Consider the following 15783-nt stretch of genomic DNA (forward strand, 5'->3'; position numbering starts at 1 on the left):
GGGGACGGAACCACAATGTACCTGTGCTTGAGGTGATCTTAATGCTCGACATGGTCGAGTCGGTTCCAGGACACTTTGCAGCTCCTATGACAGAGTTCAAGATGGGAGACAGCTGCAGTTATCAGGCGGCAGACAGTCCAGCAAGTGAGGCTGGACGGACAGCTGCAGGCTGGCCTACATTGTGGGTGTGGGTTAAGAATCATTGTCTCTGTGTTGGTTGGCGGTTCTGGAACGCCGGTCGACACGTCTCGGACCGCTTTAGTGACTGCAGAGTGACAGCAATCAGTGATTCAGCTGGTCACGGTTTGACTACTTGACTGCCTCGAAAATGTACTTAAAAGATGAACGCTGGTTGATGCTTGTCGTGGTACTCCTCCCAGCTGCTTTACTGGCCTTGTGTCGTCCTTTAAGGTGGATGGCCCAAAGCTGAGGAGAGTGTTTGCAGGCAACTTCCTTGACCTTTGTTCAGAGGTTCTCTGACACTTCCCACCTAGGAAGCTTGCTGGCAGAACCTAGCTGGACACGCTAAGTGCACACTGGGTATCAGTTCTCGAGCTGGAGCTGGAGCTGTTGAACGGGTCCTCTGAGTTCGGTATCTCCCTTTGTTCCATGGGAGATGTTTAGGGGAGGGATCTTGCTTCCCTCTTGGAAATTCTGGCCTTCCTTCCCTTGTGGAAACTGTAAGGCAGACTGTACCTTCAGCCAGGGTCCAAAATGAGTCCTTATTCTTACTCCTTTCAAAGTCATTGGATATTCTGCTAGGAGAGGGGCTCAGCCCTCTTTTAAAGCCAAATGGCCCCAGTTATTGGTGCAGGCTAAGCCTACCTTAATGAACCAAACCTGGGCCCCCATCAACAATCTTCTGTTATACGTGAGGTCATAATCAGAGTGCTTTGCAACAGGAAAGGTAAAGGGGTGACAACATGTATTACTAAGTCCCATCCATCTTCCTGTCTGTTGTGGATCAAAGTGACTCTCTGGTTATTTAAGCTCTCTGTGGTTCCTGATTAACAGACCAGACCTATGGTCGCTGCCAAACCACATAATTGTACCTTCCTGAATGGGGTTCCCCTTTGGGGATGACCATTATAAACATTTGTGCCAGAAATGACATTTGACTGCCATTGAAACTAAGAGGCAGGAGCTGACTTCAAGTTGACACAGATGCATATCAAAAAGGGTGTTGGGTATCCTGTCCTTTTGTCAGTCCTGCGACCAGGCCTCCTGCAGGTCAGCTTCAATTAACTTCTCATCAGTATGCACTGCCACCAGCAGGCGGACAAATGATAGGGCGGATCCATGGAGCCTTTGTCAGTTAATGAGGCTGGCCATGGCAGGAGGAAGGTTTTGCCTTCCCCCTTCTTTAGATGCTTTGATGTACCCGTGGCTGTCACATTACAGCTGAAAATGACAGGAGGATGGCGCCTGTAGGTTGTGTCCACCCAGAGTACACGTGACTGTGAGAATGTGTGTGGAATAGCCCCACACATTTTCCAGAGGTTGATCTCCCATCATTCAATTTCCCTCCAAAATTTTTCAAAAAGCCCAGGCGAGCGCACACTCCCAGTGTGGATGGTCAAATTCCTCACATGTCCCCAGCCTCAACATGTGAACCACCACCCTACTGAGGATCTGGTTCATCATCAAGACAAAAGTACCGGCTGAGGCCATCTGCATTTCCATGCTGAGAGCCTGGCTTGTGCTTGATGTCCGTATCTAATTCCTGTAGGGATATGGCCCAACGCAAAAGCTTAACGTTCTCCCCTTGCATGGCCATTAACTATCGCAGAGGCTGGTGGCCTGTCTGGATCATAAAGTGAGACTCAAAGATGCAGGGTTTTAGCTTCTTTATGACCCACACGACGGCACATGCCTCTTTTTCTGTGACAGCCCAGTTCCTTTCCCTGTTTGTCAACCGCCTGCTATTGTAGGTGACAGGTTGCTTTACCCCTACAAAATTCAGCTGCACTAAACACTGCTCCAATCCCAGAATCACACGACGTCTGTCTGGATAATGAACTCCAGGCCATAGTCTGGCACTTTCAGAATTGGGGCCCTGCACAATCCATCCTTTAATTTCTGAAAGGAGGTTTGACAGGCATTTTCAAGCTTTTCAATGAGCTCATCTGCCTGAGGAATGGGGCAAGCATCTGCCTTTGTGACAGAATTGAGCTCCCTGTAGTCCATACAAAAGTGAACTTCAGTCTTCCAACCACTGGTCTTTTTAGGGACCAGTACCACTGGGCTACCCCAGGGGCTGTGGGATGTCTCTATCACACCTAGGGACAACATCTTGGAAATGTCCTCCTTGATGGTGTCCCTGACCTTATCGGACATCAAGTGAATCCTTCTCTTCACCGGCTTACTGTCTCCATTAGTAAACTGCGACAGTCTGTCAGTTACTGTTCTAACAGGTCTGTTGCAAGGTTGACACCTTCAAATGGCCCATCTGTGGCTTCAGTGTGCAAGAGGTCTGGGAGGGGATCAGTCTCCTCCTCAGGCTCTCCGTCAGTCACTAATGCCATGACCAAGTAATCCTGGCTATAATGGGGTTTTAGTTGGTTGACTTGAAAGACTCTGCACATCGGTTTAGGTCTTTTCACGCCAGTGAGATAATTCACCTCACTGACCTTTTCTAGAAAACAGTAAGGCCCAGTCCACTTGTCCTGAAGGGTACTGTCATGGCCACAGGCCCCAGAACACAAAAACCACACCATCTAGTGATGGGGCAATGGCTCACTTGACTCACGTATGTCCCTTTGAGACCCATAAACACGGGGGCCCTGGCTGGACTCAGTCCTGGCGCCTTTGGCGCAAGGCTCATATAGATGTGAGCAGGAACACTTTATTTCAGTGCACGAGTGCTTTTACTTTATTTCAGTGCAGGAGTGCTTTTATTTTACAAGAAATTTCCAGGAGCTGAAAGCCTTTATTCCAGAGAACATCCTCATGTGCTGATTTATGGGGTGTGGCTCCCTAGGCCTGGTCTTCATGTGCTGACTCATCGGGTGTGCCAGAGTGTGGCAGGCAGGCTGAACCTGGTGGGCGTGCCTTCAGAAGCTCAGCTATATAAGCTGCTCCATCCTTAAGGCCGGTGCTTAGCTTTACTGTGCAGTCGCGTACAACGTGACGCTCACCGCCACTTGGACCAGTTTACTTACCTTTGAAACCAAGCGTTCTCCTGCATACTCACCTCCAGGAAACCGGTGCTTCATCGCTCCATCTGCAGACTCATCTCCTGATATCCAGTGATCTTGATCCCGACGCCGCAGCACCGCACTCTGCATCCACGAACTCGGACCCTGTGAAGAAGAAGAAACACAAGGTTAGAACATCCGCCCTGGGGCCGTGTCGCATTTGAACCCTGCGCGCCCCCTAGTTACCAATTTACCAGCTACTGTACCACTGCAGCTTCGTTCCTGATCCCTCCGAATGCCGCCTCATGCTCCACAGCTTCTGCCGGGCCGGCAACATCACCTGCAAGGGAAGAAAGCATAAGAGCAAACATCAAAAGTGGAACGGACAGCAATACAAGACAACAAACTTTACAATACAACAAAAACAGACGAGGAAAGACAAAGGCAAACAGGAACACTTACCTGAAGTATAGTGGCTTAGTCGCAGCAAGACTGGATTACCACGTGCAAGGGACCAGTGAAGGAACTCGCTCCAGATCATACAAGCACCCCTGCCAGAAGCAGCAGGACGGAGTGCTCGCCAAAACTAATCAACAGGTGATCTTTCCAGGGACAGCGCATCCCACGGGTACCACGGTTTGGGAGAAGGGGTCTGGAAGGGGATCAGGCACATAAGTTGGCATACTCACACCCCCTATTCTCCACGCAGGAGCAGTTCCGAGCAGCATCACCTATTACCACCAATCACCACATAAGCACAGAGGGCGAAGTCAGACCCGAGCAACCTCACCCCCGGGAGGGCTGCAACCGCCCCCCAACGCCTTCGCAGAGACCGGGTGAGCGTAACAAAACACGAAGCCTCTTCGAATCTCTGCCTGGGCATTATGGAAACTTCTGAAATGGACCAGTTGGCCCGATTACTGTTAGAGTTACGGGCTGAAGTTCATGCCTCAAGACAGGAAACCACTGCCCTAAAGAGGGATCTAATTGTGAACCGGGAGCGGACAGATGAACTAGCAAGGCAAATGCTCCAGGCACAGGCAGGCCAGGTCCCACCACCGGGGTATGCCCCTCCTGCTCCGCCTCCACAGCTCATGCTAGTACAGGTGGTTCTTCCATGGGGGGTTCCTCTGGAACCACCAGAACGCTTCACAGGCGATCCGAATAAGTATGTTATTTGCAAACGGCAAATACCATGCTCTAGGGATCAACACACTTCTTACCACATGGATAAGATCATTAATATTCAAAAAGAAGATGTAAACACAGTTGTCTATGCCCACAGGGCAGAAGAAACAGGGGCAAGTGTATTACCAAATGTTCATATTAACACATATTTTTATTTAAATTTAACACTCATAAAATGATCACATTACATAAAATTCAATGTCAACACACAATATATAAAACACGTAAAAGACTGTACTTTACAAAACACATGGAAAGCCCATACTGTGGGTTGATTTTTAGTGGTTGTAACACAGCTCCGTATGAAACTTCACACTGGAGTAATTTCTCGTATTTCTAAATGCTATTAATGTATTTTCAAATCCAACTTGTACAAGTTTCTGTCCTTAAAACACAGACAAATGTAGGACATTCATCAGGGGTAAAATTACTATGGCCCTCATTACGACCCTGGCGGAAAGTAACCTACATGACCGCCATAGCGTAAATAGCGTTTCCGCCATTGCACGATGGAGCAAAGTGCGGGCAATTCCGACCCATCGGGCACGAGCACCACGCCATGGCGGAAGTGCAAAGTCCGCGATGGCGGAAATGACCCCAAAACGGCCCACTCCGCCGTCGTACGGCGCCCTAGGTGCAATTCCGCCACCCATCTTAGCGGTCACCGTAATGAGCGGTCAGCGCAAATTACGGTCACCGTAAATATACGGAAACGGAAGTAAAAACATGGGGCCGGAACGGGAAAAAGGACGCCGTACACCTATAAAATCAGAATCCCAACACAACCATAAAAAACCGACCCTGAGACACATCCCAACCCGTTAGCCACCCCATAATAAAAAAGAAAAATGGGAAAAGTTGCTAAAAAAGCGTGCGATCGCAAGCGGCAGGTCCACTTCTCCCATGAGGAACTCACCGTGCTCACAGAGACCCTCCAGGTGAACGCTGCCGCCGTCTTCTCGACGCAAATGACCAGGACGGCACTTGCGAACAAGAGGGACATATGGGCCCTGGTGGCACAGCGGGTAAGTGCGGTGGGGACCGCACCCCGCAACCCACAGCAATGCAGGAAGCGATGGGACGACTTGCGGATACGCGTCCGGAGCATACTTTCAGCCAACCGCAACATTGCCACAGCTACCGGGGGAGGATCTGAATCACCCATCAAGTTGACCCCCTGGGAAGAAATCTGTGCCTCCACCATTGGAATGGAGAGCATAGAGGGAGTCGGAGGGATGGAGAAAGGAGTGCAGACATCCGAAGAATCAGGTAGGTGGGCCAAATTAAACAACGCTAAATCCACAAAGTCCAATCATGTGACGCACCATGTGTCCCCATAGTGCAATAGAAACACATGTCCAGGAGAACGTCCACATACATTGCCATGATAGCGCCCTGTAAAAGTCAGATTAAATACATAAATAAGTAAAAATCCTAAAAACACCCTCTGCATGTGCAGCATGCACACCCAAACTGCAGGCTGCAAAATAACTGCACCCTCAATCCACACGAAAATGAGACCTCCCCCAAGGCCCTGACCCAAATCACCCTCAGGTACCACCCCAATGCATGTGATACATTGCCATTCCAATTACAACAGACCCATAAATAACGCTTGCCCTCCTTTACTCCACCACAGGGTCCGAATCAAACGACGAGCTTCAGGACACCCCTACCAGCACACCTGCAAAGAGGGCCAAGACCAACGGCCAAAGACCCTCCACCTCAGCTGCACGGATCAAGACACGTCAGCAGCACAAATCGAGTGGCAGCACACTGGAGGGGACATCAACAGGCACCCCAGCAGCCAGCATGTCCACAACAGCAGCACCACAGGTCCCCCCAATGGATGCCACAGAAGGCACTGCTTCTGGTGGCAGCAGCACCATAGATGACACTGCTTTCATGCCAGCATGCTCCGACACAGAAAATGGTGCTGTAGATGTAGGATCCATCCATGACCTGTCCCAATCCCCCTGTATGTTTCATCCCGTACACCATGAGGAAACCACGCAGGGGCACCCACAAGACGACGACTGGCCAACCCCCACAAGGCCTGTGGCAAGGCAACATGAGGTGATCAGCCCCTCTGTGACACCACCGGAAATGGCCATGGCCCACCAGAGGCAACAGTCCCTCGAGCAGATGATAGTGCAACAGCATTAACTGGCCACGCTCCTCAAGGAGCATGCCGATGAATGTGGGGGTTCTAAGGCAGCCATTGAAACATCTACTGAGACACTTAGGGCAGAAATGGAGCGAAGTACAGAGACACTAAGGGCACAAATGGAGGGAAGCACCGAGAGCCTGAGGGGGGAACTGCATGCGACGTCCAAAGATGTATGTGGTGAACTTGCCGCTGTGCGCCGTGTGCTCACTGAGCTCTCACAAACCCTTACGGACATGCATGGACGTGAGCAGGCAGAGACATCATCCGTTGCAAGTTCCGTCCAGGGCAGCCCCCAACGCAGATCTGGGAGGAACCTGCGCTCCACAGGCAGGGGTGCCCCTGATACCCGGAGAGGGGGCTTGCAATAGCGTCTGACCAATGACAATGAGCATCTCTGGACACTGGTGTTCTGGGGGGAGGTAGGAGGGTGGAGGGGGTGTGTAGGGTTCTTCCAGGTGGCGGGTCGATTGGGTGTGTAATACCATTTCACATTTGCAATACATATATACACATTAATCCAATGAGATGTGTGGACATTGATCTTTGTGTACAAGGCCCTTCTTGGCGTACAGGCCACATTGTGCATGTTCCCGACACACACAGTGCTACAAGTACCGTGTCCATGTAACAGCCACCAGGCGTGAGTACTAGAAGCATGCATCTATGATATTCTGACGAATCTCACGGGCCTCCTGTGCCTCGCGGACTCCTTGAGGTGCTGCCACATCCCCACCCTCATCATCACCATCTTCAGGTGCTTGCAGTTCTGCGTCAGGGGGCATGGCCACATTTCTACGTACGCACATGTTGTGTAGCATTACACATGCCATGACCATCTTTGCAACCTTCTCATGGCGGTACAGGAGTGCCCCGCCAGACCTGCTGAGGCAGCGGAAACGAGCCTTCAGTAGGCCGAATGCCTGTTCTATGACTACACGGGTACGTGAGTGGGCATGGTTGTAGTCCTCCTCATGCCGGTTCTGTGGGTTCCGGATTGGTGTAAGGAGCCATCTCTTCAGTGGATACCCGGCATCACCTGTATGTGGACAAAGAAGGATGTTTGTGGAATAACATTGCTACGTACGCATCCCCCCCCTTCCTGCCACGTCATTGACGCATCACCTACCCCACATTCACATGCATTAAATGAGACTCACCGAGTAGCCAGGATCGGTGCCCTGCGTGTCGCTCCATGTAGCGTGGTACTGTAGAGTTCCTCAAGACCATAGAGTCATGGGTTGATCCTGGAAATCGGGCACAACAATGTGTAAAGATCCTGTTGGAGTCACACACCATTTGTACATTGATAGAATGATATTGTTTCCGGTTGCGGTACTGGACCTCCATGGCATGTGGGACAACCAATTCCACATGGGTGCAGTCAATGGCACCAATGCAACCCGGTATGCCGCCAAGTGCATGGAATCCCACTTTTGCGTTTGTGAGCTCCTGCTCCGAGCGTGGTAAACAGATGTAGTCGTCTGCGTGCTTCAGGAGGGCATCAAGCACTTGGAATAGTGTCCGTGACAATAGTGGCTGTGAAATGCCATGCAACTGTCCGACTGTGTGCTGGTAGGTGCCTGTGGCCAGGAAGTGGAGTACAGACACCACCTTCAGTAGGGGTGGGATGGCGGTTGGGCTATCTATCATGCTGACAAGGTCAGCGTGTGTCATGCCGACAATGGCGCTTATGGTGTCCCGGTCCAAACGGTAGAGGGTGTGGATCTGCTCAGCAGTGAGGTTGAACGGATTGGCACGGAGGCGTGGGATTGCGGGCTGCCTGCGTGGTGGTAGTGGCTGTGCTGGTGGGCCTTGCTGCCCCTGCCTTGCCCTCCTCCTCCTCCTCCTCCTGCGTCTCCTCTGTGCGGCCGGTTGTTGCAGTCGTTGTTGTTCGTCTGCTTCTTGAAGTTGGAGTACTTGCAGTGCTATCAGGTCCCCCAGGCCCAACATCGCTAGTCCTGTCGGTAGCATTTGGGAGTGGGTGTGGTTGTGGGAGGGGTTTGGGTATGCAATTTATGTGTTTTCAGGCTGTATAGCCTCCACCTGTGGTGATTCATTTCACCTGTGCCAGCTGCAATTACTTTTGGGCGAGCACGTCCCGCACACAACGCTGCTATTTTACGCATGGCATCTTGCAATTACAATCATGTATGTGATCCCGATGGCAGTGAAATATTGGTTGATATGTTGATTCTGCTATGGTCCCATTGTTTCACATACTATTTTTGCAGTCGCGGACAAACTTGTGAAGGGTCAGTGGAATGTAGTACTCGATCAACGGTGGACCCTCATGCAGCACTGTACCGACGTTCACCGACGGGCGGGGAGTCCCATTAGTGATTGAAGCCAGTTGCCATTTTCACACACAGCCGCACTACATAGATGTATTTGTGAATCCAAGCGTTCACAGATGCCTTTTCGACGTGATGTTGCAAATGAGGAATTCGAAGGACAGCGCTTTTGCTTTTCAACTAGCGGCGAGGAGACGCCCACAGGTCTGACTGGAAATGTAACGTTCTATTGTTGAATGTCCTTGGGACAGGGCCCATGACGAGAATGCAATGATTGATGTGAATTGAATGGGATGCGCAATAGCGTAGTGGACGATGAGGCAGGACGTCCCCAAATACATGTTACTTCACTACACTAGTGAACCGGGCAGGAGCACAGTGGATTTTGCAGACTGCATTCCGCACAGACTCAATGGAAATTTCAAATGTAATGTGAGTAAATATTCAGGCGTTTCTATTCCGGGATGAGGGAATGATGAATGGATGCATGGACAGATGATTTAATTGAGGGTTTGTCATGTGCATGGCTTTTTGATATCTATCCCCTTCCCCTGCGCTATGTGATGCAAAGCTGCCATAGTGGGTCCATCATCTGTCTGCCCTTGTTGAGCCCTCCCTGTCTCGACGCGCCTTCAGACACTTGTGTCTGTGCACGTTACTAATCACATCTAATGGATTCTGTTTTGACAGACGCATGCACACATGCACTCGTTAGTAATAGTGTATTGAGCTCGATTTATGTCGTTATGTTTCGCAAGTGATTTTTTGGTGACATTAATCCTTTTGAGTGTGCTAGCATGCATATGGTTGTATATTTAGTGTGTTGAATGAACTGAGTAATTCATATGAAGTTCGGATGCCCATGCTATTATTTTTTTCTTTTGGGTGACAGGTATCTCCTCCCCTTTTGCCGCTGCCATCTGTACGCCACTCCTGCAGATGGATTTTACACTCGACACCTGCAGCTTCGAGTTAATCAGTGGAGCACCATTACGATCTTATGGGACGATCGCCAATGGGCCACATGCCCTTACGCAGTACTAGTGGCTAGGAGCAACATATGTACCTTTCAGCTGGACTAGTGCCTACTTCATGGGACTGCCCTGCGGTTCTAGGCGCTTCCGTGTTGCCTTTTTGGTCGTAAATGTAGGCCCTGTGTACCATGAAGGAACAGGGCGTCACACAAGTAGAAGCTGGTCATTCATTGCGGATGCAGCCCACAGTGATGGAAATCATTTGGGAGTTAGTTTGCGAATAGCTGTATGGCCTTGGTGATTTGGATGTGCATTAAAATTATGTTCAGACATTGACCGTGTGGCCTTTTTCTTTACTAGTGATGTTGCATATTCCGATTTGTGGCGCGATGTATTGTGAGATGATCTGCATTGGGTTCCGGCTTCTGAGTGGAGTTGTGTGGTACTGTACTGGCCACGTTTGCCTACGAGGAGTTGTGCAATGTGGGCAGGGAGTGGAGTACAGGCACTCAGTAGGGCCATGTACGGTTGGTTCGTGATGCCGTAATTCTCACCATGGCGGTAAGGTACTTTCCGCCATGCTTGATGGCGTTGAGTACATGTCCGCTAGGGTCAGAATTCGCGTACCGTTGCACCATGGCGGAAATTACGGTTTTGCAAGGCGCGCGTGCGCGTGCTTGGTGCAGTTAGCGTTGGCGTTCACTACGGTGTCGCTAATGGCATCGTACTTTACGGTGATGGGTCATGATCGCAACGAGCGGTATTCGATGGCGGTATTTCATTTCCGCCTTCGTTTTTGGAATTCCGCCAGGGTCGTAATGAGGGCCTATGTGTTTTTCAATGGTGATGGTATTTCTTTCCTATCACTTTCTTGCTGCCAATTCTTCTAAAATGGCGGGCCTTGCGGGGTAAAGACAACATGTATTACTGGTATGTGTGTTTGTTTAAGTCTTATTAATTAATAAACTACAAAAGAGCACCCCGATCCACCTAGGGTGCTTGGTATATTTTTCTATTTACATACCTTTTAGAGTGTGGTAGATAAATCCACAGTCAGGGACCAAAATATTGGTGTTTGTGGGGGCGATTTCCAGATCACTCCAAACCTCCTCTTTAGTCTACAAGATACAATACATAAAATACAAGAGGGACTGTGTAAGACTTGAGATAGGCCTTTCAAGATCATTTTACCAATATGCCAAGTAAACCCAATTTACAGGGCATGTCGATGGTTTCTACTCATATGTGGTGTACATAATCCGTCTTGAAGGGTGATGTTTTGGTAGCCCGGAGGGATTCTACAGAAGAGAAGAAAAAATACAAAGAAATAGGGGCCTAAAGGCCTGGAGTAGTTAGGTAGAGGGTTTATGAACCCTATAATGTCAGTTGGTATGGGGGACTATCTTAGTCTCAGTATTCCAACGATGTTAATCTTAAATTAGGACTGCAACTTGTTTTAAGGTTTACAAAAAAATCTGGGTAGGCCCCCTATGCCTTAGAATGTTGAAAGGGAAGAAAGATTGCCTAAGCTCCAGAGGGGTCATTAAGGCCTTGAAAATCCCCATCTGACCTTAATTTTAGAGTTATTTCCTGGTTGGGTCCAATAATCAGTTGTTCTCGTGCCGTTGCACAATCCAAAATGGGCGCCATAACGTGACATCATCACGCGCATGACGTGATGATGTCACGCGTGATGCAATGATGTCATGCGTCACACAATGACGCGGTGACGTCATCGCGTTTTATCGTGATGCTGTATGCACGCACATGTACACATAGGATTTGTAGTTTACTACAATCCCGAACGTCTCCTTTTAACAGGCCACGTTAGTATCTGAGCCTGAACGAACAACTAATGCCCAAAAATAGTGCTAGCCACATTAGAAGAGATTCCATGGCAAAAGAGAGCAGCAGTGCTCTGAGGTGCTAGGTTGTGTAGGTACTGTATGTGAAATAGAAATCTGTATTGTCCCATCTCAAGGCATACAAAACAGGAAATCAATCCATATTTACAGGTATTTTCCAATGGCCAAATGGAGTCGCCTCAAATTCCAAATGAGGAAAACTCAAGCATTAGAAAAACTCTAACTGCATATGCCATACTCAAGGGCGGGCTCTTGACAATGAACTGTTATCACTACTGCAGGGTAATCAAGACTTACTAACATATATCACTTCCTTCAGTCGTCTGATAGCATAAACTAACTGGCCAGAGGAGAAAAGAACTATGCTCTTTTACCGAGGCTTGCAAGGGGAACTTAAGGACGTATTAGCCAAGTAGTAAATATGCTGAATACATCGACAAGACAGTGCAGCTTGATCACAGATTGCAGGATCGGAAGATGGATCGGGCCAAGGCCGAGGGGCGGTCGGTCTACGTGCGACCCCGTGAGAATCAAACCAAAACACACGATCAGTCCGAGCCAATGCAAATCGGAGGCTTGCGGAGCCCACTCACCAAGGCAGAAAGGGAGAAAAGGAGAGAGCCGCAGTTTTGTTTGTACTGTGGTAAGGCAGGTCACTATCTCAGAGAATGCCCCGTGAAACCACCCAGGAAAGCAGTTGGAGCAACTGACAAGGGTGAAGAAGAAGAACAGGACTCGGGGAAACTCCAAAGCCTGGCAAGCGTAGGGGTCCACTTGTCAAGCGGTGAAAAGGAACCTAAACAGACCTCACATCTATTCACCCCTGTGCTCCTGTTAAACCACAAGCAAGCGTCAAAAATACATGCGTTGGAGGCATATATTGACAGTGGGGCTGTGGGAAAGTACATGGACCAAGATCTGGCTACCGGGATAGGCCTTCCTCTCCGACAGAAGCAGGTTTCGGAAAACGTCACAGCAGTTGATGGATCTCAGCTATCATCTGTAACGCTCACCTGGTATCCACGGGGACTTCACTCAGCCTGTTCTGACCTCTTACGACCTCAAACCCTTCCCTGGAGGCTATTCGACTAGAGACTGGGCCTGAAACACAGGATTGGTAGAGTTTAACTCCCTATTGCCTCTGTGTGCTTGAACCCCTTCTTCCCCGGGGTCCAACCCTTCCCTTTGATCCACAGCTCACCTTATTTTCATGGATAGTGTGCTCGCCGTCCTGCTTTCAGTGCAGGGGCGCGTTGATTGATGCAGGCTCGTTGCTGCCTAGTTACTTCACTGGCAAGAGTCCGACAGGTAAGTATAATGAGTCTTTTGAACAGTTCTCTAACTTCCTTCCTTTCCTTCCTTAGATGATAGCCGGTGTCCGGGGATGGCGGCGTGCTGCTGAGATGCGTAGCGCTGAAGGTGAGTGAGAGCGCAATGCGCAATGCACCCCTTTCGTATTTGCATTGAACTGAGTTCTTTTTCTGTGTCTTTTAGGTGCCGCGACGTTTTCAGCGTGGATGCCGGTTATGAAGAACAAATGCGGTGGGTAAGTGCGGTATGCGGCGCCTCTAGATGCTTCCACGCTGACCTGGAGTGTCTTTTCCCTCTTGCAGATGGATGAGAAGTTCCGGAGACAGAGTTCCCCCAGAGCGGCTGGGATTCAGGTAAGCGTTTGAAGCTCGTACAGTATTTAAAAATAAGCGAAGATTTGCAGAATGCTTACTAATGCCTTTTTTCTGTTCTTTTCCCTTTTCCTTAGGAAGCGGCATGCCGGGATGGGAATGACACTGCCGAAGATGCCTACAGAACAGAAGGAGCGATAAATGATGGGCAGAATCGCCGCAAGGTAAGGCTGTTCCTAACGGTGTTCTTGTTCTTGCAGGAGCTGAGCGCAGAAGAAAGATGCAGGCCTACTGGAGACCTATCGGAACACGTGAGTGTCACGATGCAGGTGCAGAAAACGCAAAGCATGTTTCTCAGCCTGGTTGTGGCTTAAATAGTCTCTTGGTATCCCAGGTGTCTCTGGGCTGAACCACACCCAAAAGACTAGACAGCACATGCAGTTCTGGGAACCGAAAAATGTGGGGGCATCCATCTTGTCCCCATCAATGCACTACAAGTCCAATCCCCAATGTTATTGTTTGGGAGTGAGGAGTCTGGTGCCACAAGCACCAAGTCTGACTCCAAGTGGGACTTTGGAGGGATGGAGAGGCCCTTGAGCGCCATGTAGGTGATCGTGGCCTGGCTCCAGCCTGACATCTTGGAGGTCTGGGGACATGAGGGGCAGCAATCATGGCATCATCTGGCCCAGTGACGCATTACACCGAGGAGTCACGCACCAAAGGGACATCACCTTCGATCTCATCAGCGCTCCTCAGTGCCAGATGATATTGGGAATGCCCTGGCTGGAGACCCACAATCCCAGGATTGACTGGCATAAACGAAATTTGACCTTTCCCCAAGACTGTGCCGACACCTCTTATAGCAAGGGATTCTCATTAAAAGGTCTTAGCAACCCAGGTTCGTCGAAGAAAGAAACCATACTGGGCCTCACCAGTTGACTACCACCTGAATACCTGGATTACCAAGATGTCTTTCAAAAGGAGCGAGCAAACACCCTACCTCTGCACATACCTTATGACTGCCAAATTGATCTGGTACCTGGAGCTCAAGTTCCCTGCAGCCGGATTTACGGCTTAACAGAACAGGAAAACCAGCATCTAAAAACCTACCTCGATCAGTATCTGGTCAATGGCTTCATTCGTCTGTCCAAGTCCCCTGCATCCTCGCCCCTCTTTTTTGTGCCTAAAAAGGAGGGAGACCTGAGAACTTGCATTGACTACAGAGCACTTAACCAGATCACGGTAAGAAACGGTACCCGTTACCGCTTATCCCCAAGCTCTTGGATCAAGTCAATAACGCTCAGATATATACAAAACTAGACGTACGAGGGGCCTACCATCTAGTAAGAGTAAAAAAAGGAGACGAGTGGAAGACGCCCTTTCACACGAAATATGGCCTTTATGAATATTAGGTTATGCCCTTTGGACTATGTAATGCCCCGGCAGTGTCCCAAATTTTCATGAATGACGTGCTCCGTGAACTGTTGGATGTCTGCGCTCTTGTCTTTATTGGTGACATTCTTATCTATTCGACCACCAAGGAGGACCACATCAACCATGTCCGGGCAGTTTTGGAGAAACTGCGGCAACACCGGCTATATGCCAAATTGGATAAATGCTTCTTTCATGTGACAGAGGTCGAATTCCTCGGCTTTATTCTCACACCACGGGGGGTACGCATGGACATGCGCAAGGTAGACGCTATCCTTAACTGGCCCTCACCGACATCCATAAAGGGAGTACAGAGTGTATTCCGGTTCGCCAACTTTTATCACCGGTTCATTCCTGGGTTCTCCCAGATCGTCCACCCAATCACCTCTTTACTACGGAAAAATAAACAATTTAATTGGTCCACAGAGGCAGAGAAAGCCTTCCAGGAGCTAAATCAAGCATTTATGTTACGCTCACCTGGTATCCACAGGGACGCCACCTAGCCGGGTTACTCGCTGGTATGCTTCTCAGCTTTGCCCTGATGTGGTCTGCGGGGGAGGTTCTGTCTTGTGGTAGAATTAGGCATGCTCTCCATCCTGCCTTCTTTGCAGGGGCGCGTTGTCTTTCATGAGTGAGTCCTGTCTAGGTACTTCACTGACGCCGGCCCATTTGATATTGTTCAGGTAGCTCTTATTGCTGTTCTTTAGTTTTGTTGCTATCCTGCATGCCTTTCTTTGTTTAAAATGTCTCTTTTTTCACCCTTAGGTATGCAGAGCTTCAGCGCAGTGAACTGGCTTGGTTGAGCCCCGCTGGGAAATGATGGCGCATTAAGAGCGCTATGATGCGGTAAGTAAGCGCTATGCGCAGCGCTGCAAAGTCTTGCCTTTGCTAACCTGTGTTTTCCTTCCTTGTAGGTCGCAGTGTTCTTCAGCGTGAGTGGAATGTCCGGAGTGGTACCAGCCGAGAGGCGACCAGCCAGGTAAGCCTTTTGAGCAGTTTGTAATTTATAAATGTCTCTACTGCTTTCTTTAATGTTGCCTCTATCTTCCTCTTTCAGGTCGTTCTGTCCGGGAGGCGTGCAGATTCGAGGAAGCTGTTCTCAGTA

The sequence above is a fragment of the Ambystoma mexicanum genome, chromosome 6p (assembly GCF_040938575.1).
Source record: "Ambystoma mexicanum isolate Mex_15411 chromosome 6p, UKY_AmexF1_1, whole genome shotgun sequence".
NCBI lineage: Eukaryota > Metazoa > Chordata > Amphibia > Caudata > Ambystomatidae > Ambystoma > Ambystoma mexicanum.